At 42.3% G+C, this 14,927-nt stretch overlaps 1 long non-coding RNA gene across 1 annotated transcript; it reads left to right on the forward strand.

Moving 5' to 3' along the window:
- The first annotated feature begins 8,753 nt into the window (after nt 1-8,753).
- LOC116355345 (uncharacterized) lies at nt 8,754-9,988 on the forward strand. The gene is made up of 3 exons (XR_004204376.1): nt 8,754-8,840; nt 9,218-9,461; nt 9,777-9,988. It is a non-coding gene; the product is annotated as an uncharacterized LOC116355345 (long non-coding RNA).
- The last annotated feature ends 4,939 nt before the right edge of the window (nt 9,989-14,927 follow it).

Consider the following 14,927-nt stretch of genomic DNA (forward strand, 5'->3'; position numbering starts at 1 on the left):
ACACCTAAGATCAAAGCATGTGTCCGGGCAAGGTGGAGGAGGGGGTTGTTTTACACTCTAGTGTCCCCCCACCCTGTCATTGACACCAATATGATATGTCTGTCTGTGGGACCAAATGTGGAAGCACCTGTCCTCTCTGGTGCTGGGCTTAACATAAGCAATAATGCAGCGTAGGTCAACTGTTTCAACTTGACAATTCTCCCTTCAGATTTTATTGATTTATTTCCCATCTGGATGTGAAGTCAGCTCAGATAACATATGGCACACTGTGGCAGATAACACCCTCACTCCCCCCTATCTGGGATACCTACTGCAGCCCTCATCCTCCACATACAACACCCATTCTGCAAGTAACATTCTGTTAAAGGTCCCCAAAGCACACATATCCCTGAGTCGCTCCTCTTTTCAGTTCACTGCAGCTAGCGACTGGAACGAGCTGCAAAAAACACTCAAACAGGGCCGTTTTATCTTCATCTCTTCATTCAAAGACTCAATCATGGACACTCATACTGACAGTTGTGGCTGCTTCCCGTGATGCATTGTTATCTCAACCTTCTTGCCCTTTGTTCTGTTGTCTGTGCCCAATAACGTTTGTACCATGTTTTGTGCTGCTGCTGTACCATGTTGTGCTGCTGCCATGTTGTCTTGCTACCATGTTGTCATGTTGTGTTGCAAGCATACAGTGTTTTCATGTGTTTCTGCCTTGCTATGTTGTTGTCTTAGGTCTCTCTTTATGTAGAGTTATGGTATCTCTCTTGTCATGATATGTGTTTTGTCCTATATATTATTATTTTTATTTGATTTATCCCAGTCCCGGTCCCCGCAGGAGGCCTTTTTCCTTCTGTTAGGCCGTCATTGTAAATAAGAATTTGTTCTAAACTGACTTGCCCAGTTAAATAAAGGTTAAATAAGCAATAAATTGACACAATCCAGCTTGATTGTATGTAATCGAGAGATGCGCAAGACTCAAATTAGATATGCATCAGTGCAGTCACAGTCAAAACTATCCGTCTCAACATTTTTGTGGAAATCCTCAATGGAAAATGAGTAAATAAATGGAAACTGGATTGCAGTGGTTTGGAAGTATCCAACAACTTTCAACTGAGAATCCCTGAAGTATCTTACATTATGTGGAATAATTTACCTCATCCATCACAGTTTGGTGAAATACTCTGTGATTAGTTTCCATCTCTCAAAGAAAGAGAGATATAGAGGGTAGGGAGAGGTGGGGGGCTGGCAGGGCAAAGACAGGAAATCCCAATGCAACCTGAACTTCTTCTACATAGTTCTACATAGTTCTACCAGAGCAGGCTGTTGTAGCAATCCTCCACCCCCTCCATCCTGCCTCTCAACCAACCTCTAACACGATATATTGCGGCACTGTGACCCCCCCCCCCCCCCCCCCCTCCCCCAACACACACACAACAGAGAGAGAGAGAGACAGAGAGAGAGAAAGAGAGACATATACAAACTCCAGCAGTTCACTCACAGGCCATTACTCAGCAGTGGGGCGGGGGATCAAAAGCTCAGGGTTCCCCAATGTCTCCCTGCACAGTCCCACTGTGGTTAGGTCTGAGACAGATAGGCACCACTTCTAAACAGAGCCCCCAGATGCCAAAGAAAACTCCAGTACACTGTACACCAATATTGTACACCAATAGTGTACACACAGACACAGACACACACACAGACACACAGACACAGACACACACACACAGACACACACACACACACACACACACACACACACACACACACACACACACACACACACACACACACACACACACACACACACACACACACACACACACACACACACACACACACACACACATACACACACACTTCCTGTTTCCCTGCACAAATTCCTTACGGGAGGAAAGTTATCCGTTGACACATTGAAGCCGTTCTCTTCCACAGATTTGCCCGGCTCTTTCTTACATTCCACGGCAGTAATTCTCCACACAGTATTCCTACTATCACTTGTTCATTGAGGGTGCATATGCTCTTCATGTGACTCCAATGAAGACAGCTATGTAAAAACACTTGACAGAAACCCTGCTCTGTTCTCATCTCTGTATCCTTGTTTTACAGTAATCCTAATTTCCAAATGCTAATTTCAAATCAGAGATTGTAAATGAGTGCAGTACAGGTCAAATAAAAAACACTGAAACATTTTGAGGAAAAAGTACAGATGGAAAATATGTTTTTGGAATCAATCTGATTTCCTGTATGTCGTGCTGAGATCTCATGCAGAGTCAGGTCCTCCAAAAGCACAGCAAGGTTTTTCCTGATGAACCGAGTGCTATGGAAGTGGCAAGTGTAAGAGGACAGGGGTGGGGGGTGGACAACGCACCTTGCAACAGCTGGTCTGAATTATCCGAAGGGGTCGAGGGTGGCGGGGAAGGGGTGGTGGGTACAGAGACTCCTGGCGCCAAGATCGGGGCAGCAGGTCAGGGAGGATGATGATTACCAAAATACAAACGGGCAGCCGTACCCTGGAGAGCCGGGGGTGTTCTTGGCTCAGAGAATCCCAGCTAGAGGCTGGGGAGGCTAGATGACTGCTGCGGTGGAGCGATGAGGACAAGACAAGGACAGGGACGGGGGGTTCCTACTCTGACTTCCTATCAGATAACCCCTTCTTTTCCAAATGACAGCCCAAAAGAAACCTATTGAAAGTGGAAAGACTATTTCTAAAAGTTGCCATTACTCAAACTGGTCAGTTTTATTAGATGAAAAGTTGTGTAGTTCATTAACCATATAGTTAGTGTGATAATTTCACCCACATGTTGTTATTGCCCACACAAGCTTGGCATGTTACTAGTGTGGGATAAAATTGACTGGATGCCTGTTTTCTATTCTTAAGGTGTAATGTAGGTTTTTATAAGAACACATTTACAATACCATCTTCACAAGCTCTGTAGTATGGATCAGAAGCAGGGTTTTGTAAATCTGGTTCATCAATAGAAACCTGGTAACACTGCTGTTTGCAACACACTGTTTGTTTATCTGTCACATGTCTGTCCTCAGGTCATTTGTGATCGACCAGACCAGTCAACTGATTATTGACGTCATGGCAGAGCATGGATCCCTCTGCTGGCAATTTGTTTATTTGCATCCCCATTAGCTTTTGTAGAAGCAGCAGCTCCTCTTGCAGGGGTCCAAAAGCAGCGTACTGCTGCCACAAGCCTTCATCATTACAGTCAGAGAATTCAGAGGTGGAGGAGCCCTATTTGGAGGGATTAGGGTAAGAGTTGAGCCAGGGTTGAAAATAAGGCTATGGTTATGGCTAAACCAGGATGTGGACATGAAGCTAGGGTTAGGGTTATGGCTAAATTGGGGTGTGGACATGAAGCTAGGGTTAGGATTATGGTTGAGGTTATGGCTTGGGTTAGGGTTGAAATGGGGTGTTGACATGAAGTTTAGGCTTAGGGTTGTTATTTTTTTTCAGTCCATTGAATGATATTGAATATATGAAATGTACATTTCTGAATTGCACATACGGTATGTGGTTATTATGGTTGTAACATTTGCACCTCCATACTTGCCGTAGTTGGGCCGCAGAGCATCATTGGGGGTTGCATGTGTTGTAGATGATCACGTTCTAGATAAATGGTTGGGCTGAATTTCTGTCTTCTGTTTCATCATTATTGATTTGTTATAAAAAGGTGGTTATGAAACCCACAGTATGGTTGTCTGGTCTACTTTTAGACTACAAGCATCTCAATATTCTCATCACTGGGATTTCATAAGAAGATCCATACAACACCCCCAAGGAGAACTGTGCTAAATACAAAACATCACTGTCACAAACCAAAATGTGTAATGGATGGATGGATGGATGGATGGATGGATGGGTGGGTGGATGGATGAATGGTGGGTAATAAAAATAATTATGTGGTTAGCCCCTTGTTGCAATTAGAGGGCGACATTGTTGCTGTAGACGGCAGCATTATTCCAATAGAGGGCAGCATTGTTGCAGTAGAGGGCAGCATTGTTGTGGTAGAGGGCAGCATTGTTGCAGTAGAGGGCAGCATTGTTGTGGTAGAGGGCAGCATTGTTGCAGTAGAGGGCAGCATTGTTGTGGTAGAGGGCAGCATTGTTGCAGCAGAGGGAAGCATTTCATTTTCAAATGTTTATTTCCAATGACCCAGGACGACGCTGGGCCAATTGTGTGCCGCCCTATGGGACTCCCAATCACGGGCGGTTGTGATACAGTCTGCATTGTTGCAGCAGACTGAGTCTACAAAAAGGATATTAGCTGTTCAGTCTCCTGCTTTTCTTTCTGCTAACTTGTCATACGGCTGGCTGCATTCAGAACTAATCTGTTAGGCTGTATGGTTATTCATTCAAATACAAGTTTGACAAATCAAATGAGATAGATTACCTTTCACCTTTCATGCGTGACGCTCTCAACAGGTAAAATAACACATTCGAAGTTCTCCTTGAACAGGACACAAATCTTTACTGTCACTCAAGAAAACAATTGACCGTAAATGTTTAAAGGATAATGTAATGTGGTATGGTGTGCTATATTGTGTATTGGGACACACATCTATCAGTGTCTATTCAACTGTCTGGCCTGATGCCAGGAAGTAACACTTTTCAGGATGTCAACTGATCCTAATGTTACACCTCAGGGAATGTGGTGCAGGGCTTCTCCTTCCCCCCAGGAATCCCTTCACCTGCTGCTGCTGGCTACTGGGACATCACACAGCTCCTCCAGACCTCTACACACAGAACAGACAGAGTATAGAACAGAGTATAGCTCTGGTAAAGCTTAGATTCATTGTTTACCACTGGCTGAAGCTGAATTATTTCACAGAACCAGGGAAGCTGTGTTGATGTGATCATTGACAAAATCAAATAGATTGTGTTAAGGTGGCTAGACCACTAACATGACAGGAGTCAATCTGTCAATCAGTTTTGTTAGTAACATCTCGTGGACAGATTCTGGGAAGTAACAAACTTTCATGAGAATTTTGCATCTAGAAAACCGAGATTATGTTGTTAATCATCATAGATAGATAGATTACTGTTAGGGTGGCATTAGCTTTAGCAACATTCCTGAAATCCTGGCTGGATGTTTTCAGGAATTGTGAGGGAATATGCAGGGGAACCTGGAATCCTCCAATCAGGATTTCTAGAAAACCAGGGAATTTTTGGAAAGTTACCAGAATTTTGCAAACCTAATTACTGTAAAGTATTACATCAACCTCCAAAATAGTTAATATGAGCTATCTATTCCAGAATTACATAAAGAGATATTACTTAACCAGCCTCATCAGTGGGCTGAATTGCCGGGACACACTGATCATCATGGTGGAAAAAAATTAAACCCCTCTGCTTGAAACTGAAATGAACAGTTTGACAACTTTGTTCAGACTGCTGCCACAGGCGCTGGTGTAAATGTACTGTGCGAGTGTGAATACTCACATGCAATCTAATCAGGCAGTCACCATGCAATGAGGCATGTGTGTGTGTGTGTGTGTGTGTGTGTGTGTGTGTGTGTGTGTGTGTGTGTGTGTGTGTGTGTGTGTGTGTGTGTGTGTGTGTGTGTGTGTGTGTGTGTGTGTGTGTGTGTGTGTGTGTGTGTGTGTGTGTGTGTGTGTGTGTGTGTGTGTGCGTGTGTGCGTGTGTGTGTGGGTGCATATACAAGTATGCGGGAATAGGTCAGGACTTGGAGACTGTGTAAACTGTGAAAGAGACCCTGTGCACCAGTCACACATCCCTGTTGGTTTATGGTTTGACACTGGCCCACTGGCATACCTCTTATTGTCACCAGAGATTTCATATCGCATATCAAAACACCATAGTGGCCAAATCCCTGTCTCAGGTCTGTGTAGCCACCTGTACCCCATGGGCCTGTTTAAAGGATCCCCAGGGGCCCCAGAGGCATGCCTGCCTGTTTGTAAAATAGATGAAGATGCGTCTACCCTGACAATGAGATGTCGTATGGTCACATACTGCAGCTCTCACAAGCAGCCAGACAAATAGCCTCCAGGTCTATTGTAGGTCATGCAGAGCAACTGAAACCAAGGCCTACAGTACAGGACATATTTTTATATGTTATAGGCTACTACTAAATCTCCAATATTATGGAAGATCATCTTTCGATTCTTTCATATATTCATGCCCAAAATACACAAGACAAGTTGACAATAACTGAATTGTCATGTAACATGCACAATACCAACAACAAGTGGACTACTCCTTGTTTTGGAACTTTTATAGTGTCCACTGATTAACTTGAGTAATATTTGTCTGTACTGTAAGTGTTTGCTTTGCCTTGTTCATCCCTCTCTTTTCTAGTCAGTCTCCGTGCGTAATGGGGAGGCTGGAACAGGCTTTCAGTGGGATCCCAGAGTGCGTTGGATTGTCTGCAGGGCTGTGATAAGGCAGCATGCCCATTGTCTCTGATGGGCCGCGAGGCTGAGGAAATGCTCCATGCTCCGGAAATAGAAAGACAGTTGAGGGCTTCCATACCCCGGGCCTGCCTGGGCAAGGCCAGGCGCACAGACAGAGACTTAACACAATGAAAGAGATACCATTGTTTGGAGACTGGGTAATGGCAGAGGTACTGTATCTCAACCAAACAAGTTGCTAAAAGACTGATCATGTTATTGTTGCCTGTGTGGGCAATAGCTGCTCAGTAGGAGGAGGCATGGAGGGATTAACAGAGGAATGATTGAGGCTTTGGCCTGTGTGACCATCTTTTTGTCTCCTCTCTGACAAATTGATTGCTAAACTTGAGCTTCTACAGTTGATGCCAGCTTTTGTAGACAATCACTGGGCGATTACAGAAAAATTATAATCCAATCAAATGTAGAATAGAACATGTACGTCCACCACGGTGTCTATGCCGCTCGGTTTTGCTTATCTAGAATGGAAACGTATGCGAGTGGATGCTGTATTCTTCTCACTAACAGAAAAGGGGAAGAGAGGGGAAAGGGGTGAGAGTTTGATCAACAGGTCTTACTTTTGTTATTGTCTAATTGTGTGCATGTGTGAGGTGGAGAGAGAGTAAGAGAGAGACAAAGAGCATGTTGGTCCACTAAACACACAAGCATACAGTCTATAATCAAAATATGGGCATTTTGGTAGAGTATTTTCAGGATGTAAGGAGAGCTGTTGTTTTCAGGACTCAGCTGTTGCATTGGGATGCAGTGTGGGCGGCACTACAGAGGCATGCTGGGAAGATCCAAGCTACACTACAGAACATTACATACAGTGTTCTAAAGCAACATAAGTGGACTTTGGAGATTCATCTCTCTCATTTGTTCATCATCATGCCAGCTTTTTTTTACTCACACAGTACACAACACAGCCACCACTACTCTAAAGTGCACAGCAGGTTGGTGGCACCTTAATCAGGGAGAACGGGCTCGTGGTAATGACTGGAGCGGAGTTTGTGGAATGGTAACAAATACATCAAACACGTGGTTTCATTTGAGTCATGCCATTCCGTTTGCCATTATTATGAGCCGTTCACCCCTCAGCAGCCTCATGTGCTAAAATGTCCTGAAATAGCTCTGACCTGCTATATCTAAACGATGCCCAAGAAAGTTTAAGCCATCAACGCAACACCTCTCGCCCTCCCATGGCAGGAGATAGTGCTATCAACAAAGATGGCTGCCTCTTAATCCTAGATCTCCATGTAAGACTTTGTTTTCTCCTATCGTCACAATGGAGCCCTGCACTCTCACACATGAGAAGATTTTAACCCTGTAATTTGTGTACTCTCTCTGTTTGTACTGTGTCTTAAAATGTATCCCAATCATATTTTGGGCACTTCTTCAGTACTGCTGTGGCTATAGCACTGGAACATGAAAGTGTGCTACTGTGCCTGTTTAACAATTAGATATTTCTAACAATGAATCTTTCATTCAGAAATGCTGGACTCTGGCTTTGTCTATTCTGGGACACTTTGAAATGTGTCTTCCGCATTTAACCCAACCCCTCTGAATCAGAGAGGTGCTGGGGGCTGCCTTAATCAACATCCACGTCTTCGGCGCCCAGGGAACTGCCTTGCTCAGGGGCATTGGGCACAACATAATCCGAAAAACTATCAAAACAAACTGCAAACGCATCCAACAAGTTTGTAAGTGTCACAAGCTTGATGCAGTCATTGCATGCTAGGAATATGGGAGCATATACTCGATAAGTGAATTTATCCAAATACTTATGACACCTTCAAATGGGAGGACAAGATACATAAATTGCTTTCATTTCTAAAGGGTAAAACAGATAAGTATGAAAATACCATCAAATAAACATCAAATAAAACATTTGATCTCAAATCCAAAATGCTGGATTATAGAGGCAGATTGAACGTTATTTAGACAATTATTTAGAATAGATTTCAGGATGACACTTTTATAGACCTATCTGCTCAATTGCATTTTCTCTTTTTAAACCCCTTGGGTTAACAAATTCACAAGGACCTTAACAGATGATCAATAAAAACGTATTGTGTTTCAGTCCAGCTAATAGCAATTACGCATTTTCATCCTGCATCAAGTAGATTGTGGTTCCACAGCTAACAATGACTCCAATGTGTAAAAAGCACGCTCAATCATAATCTATTTCTGTCTACCACATCTCCATATGTACCCTACATAAATTAACACAGCTATAAAATAGCCCTCGAGTTAACCCAAAGATAAAAACGTTGCGTTCCTTTTGTGTCAATTGAGACACGAGGTCACCACCAATAGGCGATGAAGGAGGTGGCATATGCTAATTAGGGACGGATCTACTCTGACAGTGACCTTGAGAAAGACAATAAAACGCGCACAAACCTCTCATAATAGTAATCCTGTTTTGTGCACCCTGAGGTCAGTTTACAACTTCCAACTCGTCTGTTTTTGTTGTTGTTGTTGTTGTTGTTGTTGTTGTTGTTGTTTTTGTTGTTGTTTTTGTCACTACGCACCGGTACCATATCATTGTGTAGTTGTTTCTCATGTTTAATTTTTCATACAATATATTTATTCTTGCTAAAAAAAAAAATCTTGATATTTCTGTTCTGCTAAAACAACTTTTTCGTATATTGTCAATAATGGATATACTCGTTATATTACGCGCGAATTGTACATTTTGATGTCTTCACTATACATCTACAATTTATAAAATAGTAAAAATTAAGAAAAACCCTTGAATTGGCAAAAAATGTAACAAATTAATACATAGGAGTTTTATAAATCTCTCCTGTCAGTGCGTCGGGTTGGTCTGCGTGTGGAGTTGCCAGTGCCATCATGTCCTGCTTTGATGCGAATAAGTTCGGAGAGGCTGGTCCTTTTCTACGAAAAACTGATCTGGAGTTGCTGGCTGCGGAAATCATCTAATTTGATGGTTAAACGCCAGCATGGGTTCTAGACGAAAAGGAGGCTTACATTGAGGATAAGAACAAGCAGCTCGACGGAGACAATGTTATCGTTGAGACCAAAGATAGAAGAAGGGTGAGTGCTGCGCTCAGGGATTTGACACTACAGTTGACACACAATCAGAAAATATTACCATGCATCAACCCTTAATTTCTTTGCAAGTGTTTATAGATATAATAAAATACTACTAATAAATATAATATAGTCATTTATTCTGATACATCATTATGAATTGTTTTTAAGAATAAAATGGTATACAGTTTGCAGTGACTGAATATGATATGAAAACATAACCAGAATATATATGACGACAGAAGCAGACCTCCCCAGTTCACCCTTGCCCAATGCCCCAGTCTCACTGCATTGCCTCTTCCTCTTTCCTCTCCCCAGCTCTACAGTCTCTTACAGTGAAAGAGGAGAACATCCAGCAAATTAATCCTCCTAAGTTTGACATGATAAAGGACATGGCCATGCTGACACACCAACAAGGCCTCTTTGCTCTGTCAATTATCTACAGTACACACCTGCTCATTCAAGGGATTTTTTATATTTTTTTATTACTATTTTTCTACATTGTAGAATAATTGTAAAGACATCAAAACTATGAATAACACATATGGAATCATGTAGAAACCAAAAAAGTGTTAAACAAGCCACCCTTTGCCTTGATGGCAGCTTTGCACACTTGGCATTCTCTCAACCAGCTTCGTGAGGTAGTCACCTGTAATGCATTTCAATTAACAGGTGTGCCTTGTTAAAAGTTAATTTGTGGAATTTCTTTCCTTCTTAATGCATTTGAGCCAATCAGTTGTGTTGCGACAAGGTAAGGGTGGTATTATGGCAAGAACAGCTCAAATAAGCAAAGAGAAACAACAGTTTCTTCAAGTGCAGTCACAAAAACATCAAGCGCTATATGAAACTGGCTCCCATAAGGACCACCACAGGAAAGGAAGACCCAGATTTACCTCTGCTGCAGAGGATACGTTCATTCGAGTTACCAGCCTCAGATATTGCAGCCCAAATAAATGCTTCACAAAGTTCAAATAACAGACACATCTCGACATCAACTGTTCAGAGGACACTGTGTGAATCAGGCCTTCATGGTCAAATTTCTGCATAGAACACAACTAAAGAACATAAATAATAACAAGAGAATTGCTTGGGCCAGGAAAAACAATGTCCTTCCAAATGTTTGATTTTTGGTTCCAACCGCTGCATCTTTGTGAGACGCAGAGTAGGTGACCAGATGATCTCCTCATGTATGGTTCCCACTGTGAAGCATGGAGGAGGAGTTGTGATGGTGTGGGGGTGCTTTTCTGGGGACAATGTCAGTGATTTATTTAGAATTCAAGGCTCACTTAACCAGCATGGCCACCACAGCATTCTGCAGAGAATCGCCATCCCATCTGGTTTGCGTTTAGTGGGACTATCATTTGTTTTTCAACAGGACAATGACCCACACCTCCAGGCTGTGTAAGGGTTATTTGACCAAGAAGAACAAACTCCAGACAGTAATGGAATATGACTTGACTAAAGTAAAGCTTTACCAAAATACATGGTGACGTAGCACTACACTACACGTAGCACGTACACAAGCCTTTCGTAACAGCTTATTCGGTATCATATCTGAACAGATCAAGAGAATCAGTCCATGCTCATTTAACCTTTAGTTAACTAAGAACAAATTCTTATTTACAATGACAGCCTACCAGGGAAGAGTGGGTTAACTGCCTTGTTCAGGGGCAGAACAAAATATGTTTACCTTGTCAGCTCGGGGATTTGATCCAGCAGCCTTTCAGTTATTGGCTCAATGCTTTAACGATTAGGCTACCTGCCGCCCCACCAATCACATAATTAAATCCATGTCAGAATGTTTTGCTGTAATTACTGTTACAGTATACCCTGTATAGTTTGCTGATATTTCACATACTACCACTAACGCAGAAGTAAGTTGTGACATTCACCTTGTCACTGTATGAGAAATCTTACAGTATTCAGCATCCAAACACAGCCACTGTTAGCATTTTTCTACAAAACAATACAGTGCCTTGCGAAAGTATTCGGCCCCCCTGAACTTTGCGACCTTTTGCCACATTTCAGGCTTCAAACATAAAGATATAAAACTGTATTTTTTTGTGAAGAATCAACAACAAGTGGGACACAATCATGAAGTGGAACGACATTTATTGGATATTTCCATCTTTTTTAACAAATCAAAAACTGAAAAATTGGGCGTGCAAAATTATTCAGCCCCTTTACTTTCAGTGCAGCAAACTCTCTCCAGAAGTTCAGTGAGGATCTCTGAATGATCCAATGTTTACCTAAATGACTAATGATGATAAATACAATCCACCTGTGTGTAATCAAGTCTCCGTATAAATGCACCTGCACTGTGATAGTCTCAGAGGTCCGTTAAAAGCGCAGAGAGCATCATGAAGAACAAGGAACACACCAGGCAGGTCTGAGATACTGTTGTGAAGAAGTTTAAAGCCGGATTTGGATACAAAAAGATTTCCCAAGCTTTAAACATTCCAAGGAGCACTGTGCAAGCGATAATATTGAAATGGAAGGAGTATCAGACCACTGCAAATCTACCAAGACCTGGCTGTCCCTCTAAACTTTCAGCTCATACAAGGAGAAGACTGATCAGAGATGCAGCCAAGAGGCCCATGATCACTCTGGATGAACTGCAGAGATCTACAGCTGAGGTGGGAGACTCTGTCCATAGGACAACAATCAGTCGTATATTGCACAAATCTGGCCTTTATGGAAGAGTGGCAAGAAGAAAGCCATTTCTTAAAGATATCCATAAAAAGTGTTGATTCAAGTTTGCCACAAGCCACCTGGGAGACACACCAAACATGTGGAAGAAGGTGCTCTGGTCAGATGAAACCAAAATTGAACTTTTTGGCAACAATGCATAACGTTATGTTTGGCGTAAAAGCCACACAGCTCATCACCCTGACCATACCATCCCCACTGTCAAACATGGTGGTGGCAGCATCATGGTTTGGGCCTGCTTTTCTTCAGCAGGGACAGGGAAGATGGTTAAAATTGATGGGAAGATGGATGGAGCCAAATACAGGACCATTCTGGAAGAAAACCTGATGGAGTCTGCAAAAGACCTGAGACTGGGACGGAGATTTGTCTTCCAACAAGACAATGATCCAAAACATAAAGCAAAATCTACAATGGAATGGTTCAAAAATAAACATATCCAGGTGTTAGAATGGCCAAGTAAAAGTCCAGACCTGAATCCAATCGAGAATCTGTGGAAAGAACTGAAAACTGCTGTTCACAAATGCTCTCCCATCCAACCTCACTGAGCTCGAGCTGTTTTGCAAGGAGGAATGGGAAAAAATGTCAGTCTCTCGATGTGCAAAACTGATAGAGACATACCCCAAGCGACTTACAGCTGTAATCGCAGCAAAAGGTGGCGCTACAAAGTATTAACTTAAGGGGGCTGAATAATTTTGCACGCCCAATTTTTCAGTTTTTGATTTGTTAAAAAAGTTTGAAATATCCAATAAATGTTGTTCCACTTCATGATTGTGTCACACTTGTTGATTCTTCACAAAAAAATACAGTTTTATATCTTTATGTTTGAAGCCTGAAATGTGGCAAAAGGTCGTAAAGTTCAAGGGGGCCGAATACTTTCGCAAGGCACTGTATATACAGTTGAATTCAGAAGTTTACATACACTTATGTTGGAGTCATTAAAACTCGTTTTTCATGCACTCTCTTGTTAACAAACTATAGTTTTGGCAAGTCGTTTAGGACATCTACTTTGGTACATTTTCAGATGATTTCACTTATAATTCACTGTATCACAATTCCAGTGAGTCAGAAGTGTACCTACATTAAATTGAGTGAGCCTTTAAACAGCTTGGAAAATTCTAGAAAATAATGTCATGGCTTTAGACACTTCTGATAGGCTAAATGACATCATTTGAGTCAATTGGAGGTGTGCCCGCGGATGTATTTCAAGGCCTACCTTCAAACTCAGTGTCTCTTTGCTTGACATCATGTGGAAATCAAAAGAAATCAGCCAAGACCGCAGATAAATAATTGCAGACCTCCACAGGTCTGGTTCATCATTGGGAGCTATTTACAAATGCCTGAAGGTACCACATTCATCGGTACAAACAATAGTACGCAAGTATAAGCACCATGGGACCACGCAGCCGTCATACCACTCAGGAAGGAGATGTGTTCTGTCTCCTGGAGATGAACGTACTTTGGTGCGAAAAAGGCAAATCAAACCCAGAACAACAGCAAAGGACCTTGTGAAGATGCTGTAGGAAACAGGTACAAAATTATCTATATCCACAGTAAAACGAGTCCTATATCGACATAACCTGAAAGGCGGCTCAGCAAGGAAGAAGCCACTGCTCCAAAACCGCCATAAAAAAGCTAGACTACGGTTTCAACTACACATGGGGACAAAGTTCGTACTTTTTGGAGAAATGTCCTCTGGTCTGATGAAACAAAAATAGAAATTGTTGGGCCATAATGACCATTGTTATGTTTGGAGGAAAAAGGGGGAGGCTTGCAAGCCAAAGAACACAATCCCAACCGTGAAGCACGGGGGTGGCAGCATCATGATGTGGGGATGCTTTGCTGCAGGAGGGACTGGTGCACTTCACAAAATAGATGGCATCATGAGGAAGTCAAATTATGTGGATATATTGAGGCAACATCTCAAGACATCAGTCAGGAAGTTAAGGTTTGGTTGCAAATGGGTCTTCCAAATGGACAATAACCCCAAGCATACTTCCAAAGTTGTGGCAAAATGGCTTAAGGAGAACAACGTCAAGGTAATGGATAGGCCATCACAAAGGCCTAACCTCAAACCCATAGAAAATTTGTGGGCAGAACTGAAAAGGCGTGTGCGAGCAAGGAAGCCTACAAACCTGACTCAGTTACACCAGCTCTGTCAGGAGGAATGGGCCAAAATTCACCCAACCTATTGTGAAAAGCTTGTGGAAGGCTACCTGAAACGTATGACCCAGGTTAAGCAATTTAAAGGCAATGCTACCAAATACTAATTGAGTGTATGTAAACTTCTGACCCACTGGGAATGTGATGAAAGAGATAAAAGCTGAAATAAATAATTCTCTACTATTATTCTGACATTTCCATTTTTTTTAAATAAAGTGGTGATCCTAACTGACCTAAGACCATTTTTACTAAGATTACTTACTAAGGAATTGTGAAAACGGAGTTTAAATGTATTTTGCTAAGGTGTATGTAAACCTCTGACTTCAACTGATATATATATACCAGGGGGTTTGGTCAAGACGTTTTACACAGATCAGACACGGACAGAGTATGATTAGCTCGGTTTCAAGGGTGTTTACTAAATAATAAATCAAAAGAAAAGTCTCCCCCATGAGACCCTCCCCGGGATACTGTCTTCTGGGCTCCGGGTCTTGCTGTATCCTGTTTGGCACACAAACTCCCTCGGGCACCGTCTCCAACTACACAGAAGTCACCTTACTTCCCCCAGTCCTCCCCTGTGTGCTGCCCTTCTGGCAGCTT

Source organism: Oncorhynchus kisutch, linkage group LG1, assembly GCF_002021735.2.
Source record: "Oncorhynchus kisutch isolate 150728-3 linkage group LG1, Okis_V2, whole genome shotgun sequence".
Classification (NCBI taxonomy): domain Eukaryota; kingdom Metazoa; phylum Chordata; class Actinopteri; order Salmoniformes; family Salmonidae; genus Oncorhynchus; species Oncorhynchus kisutch.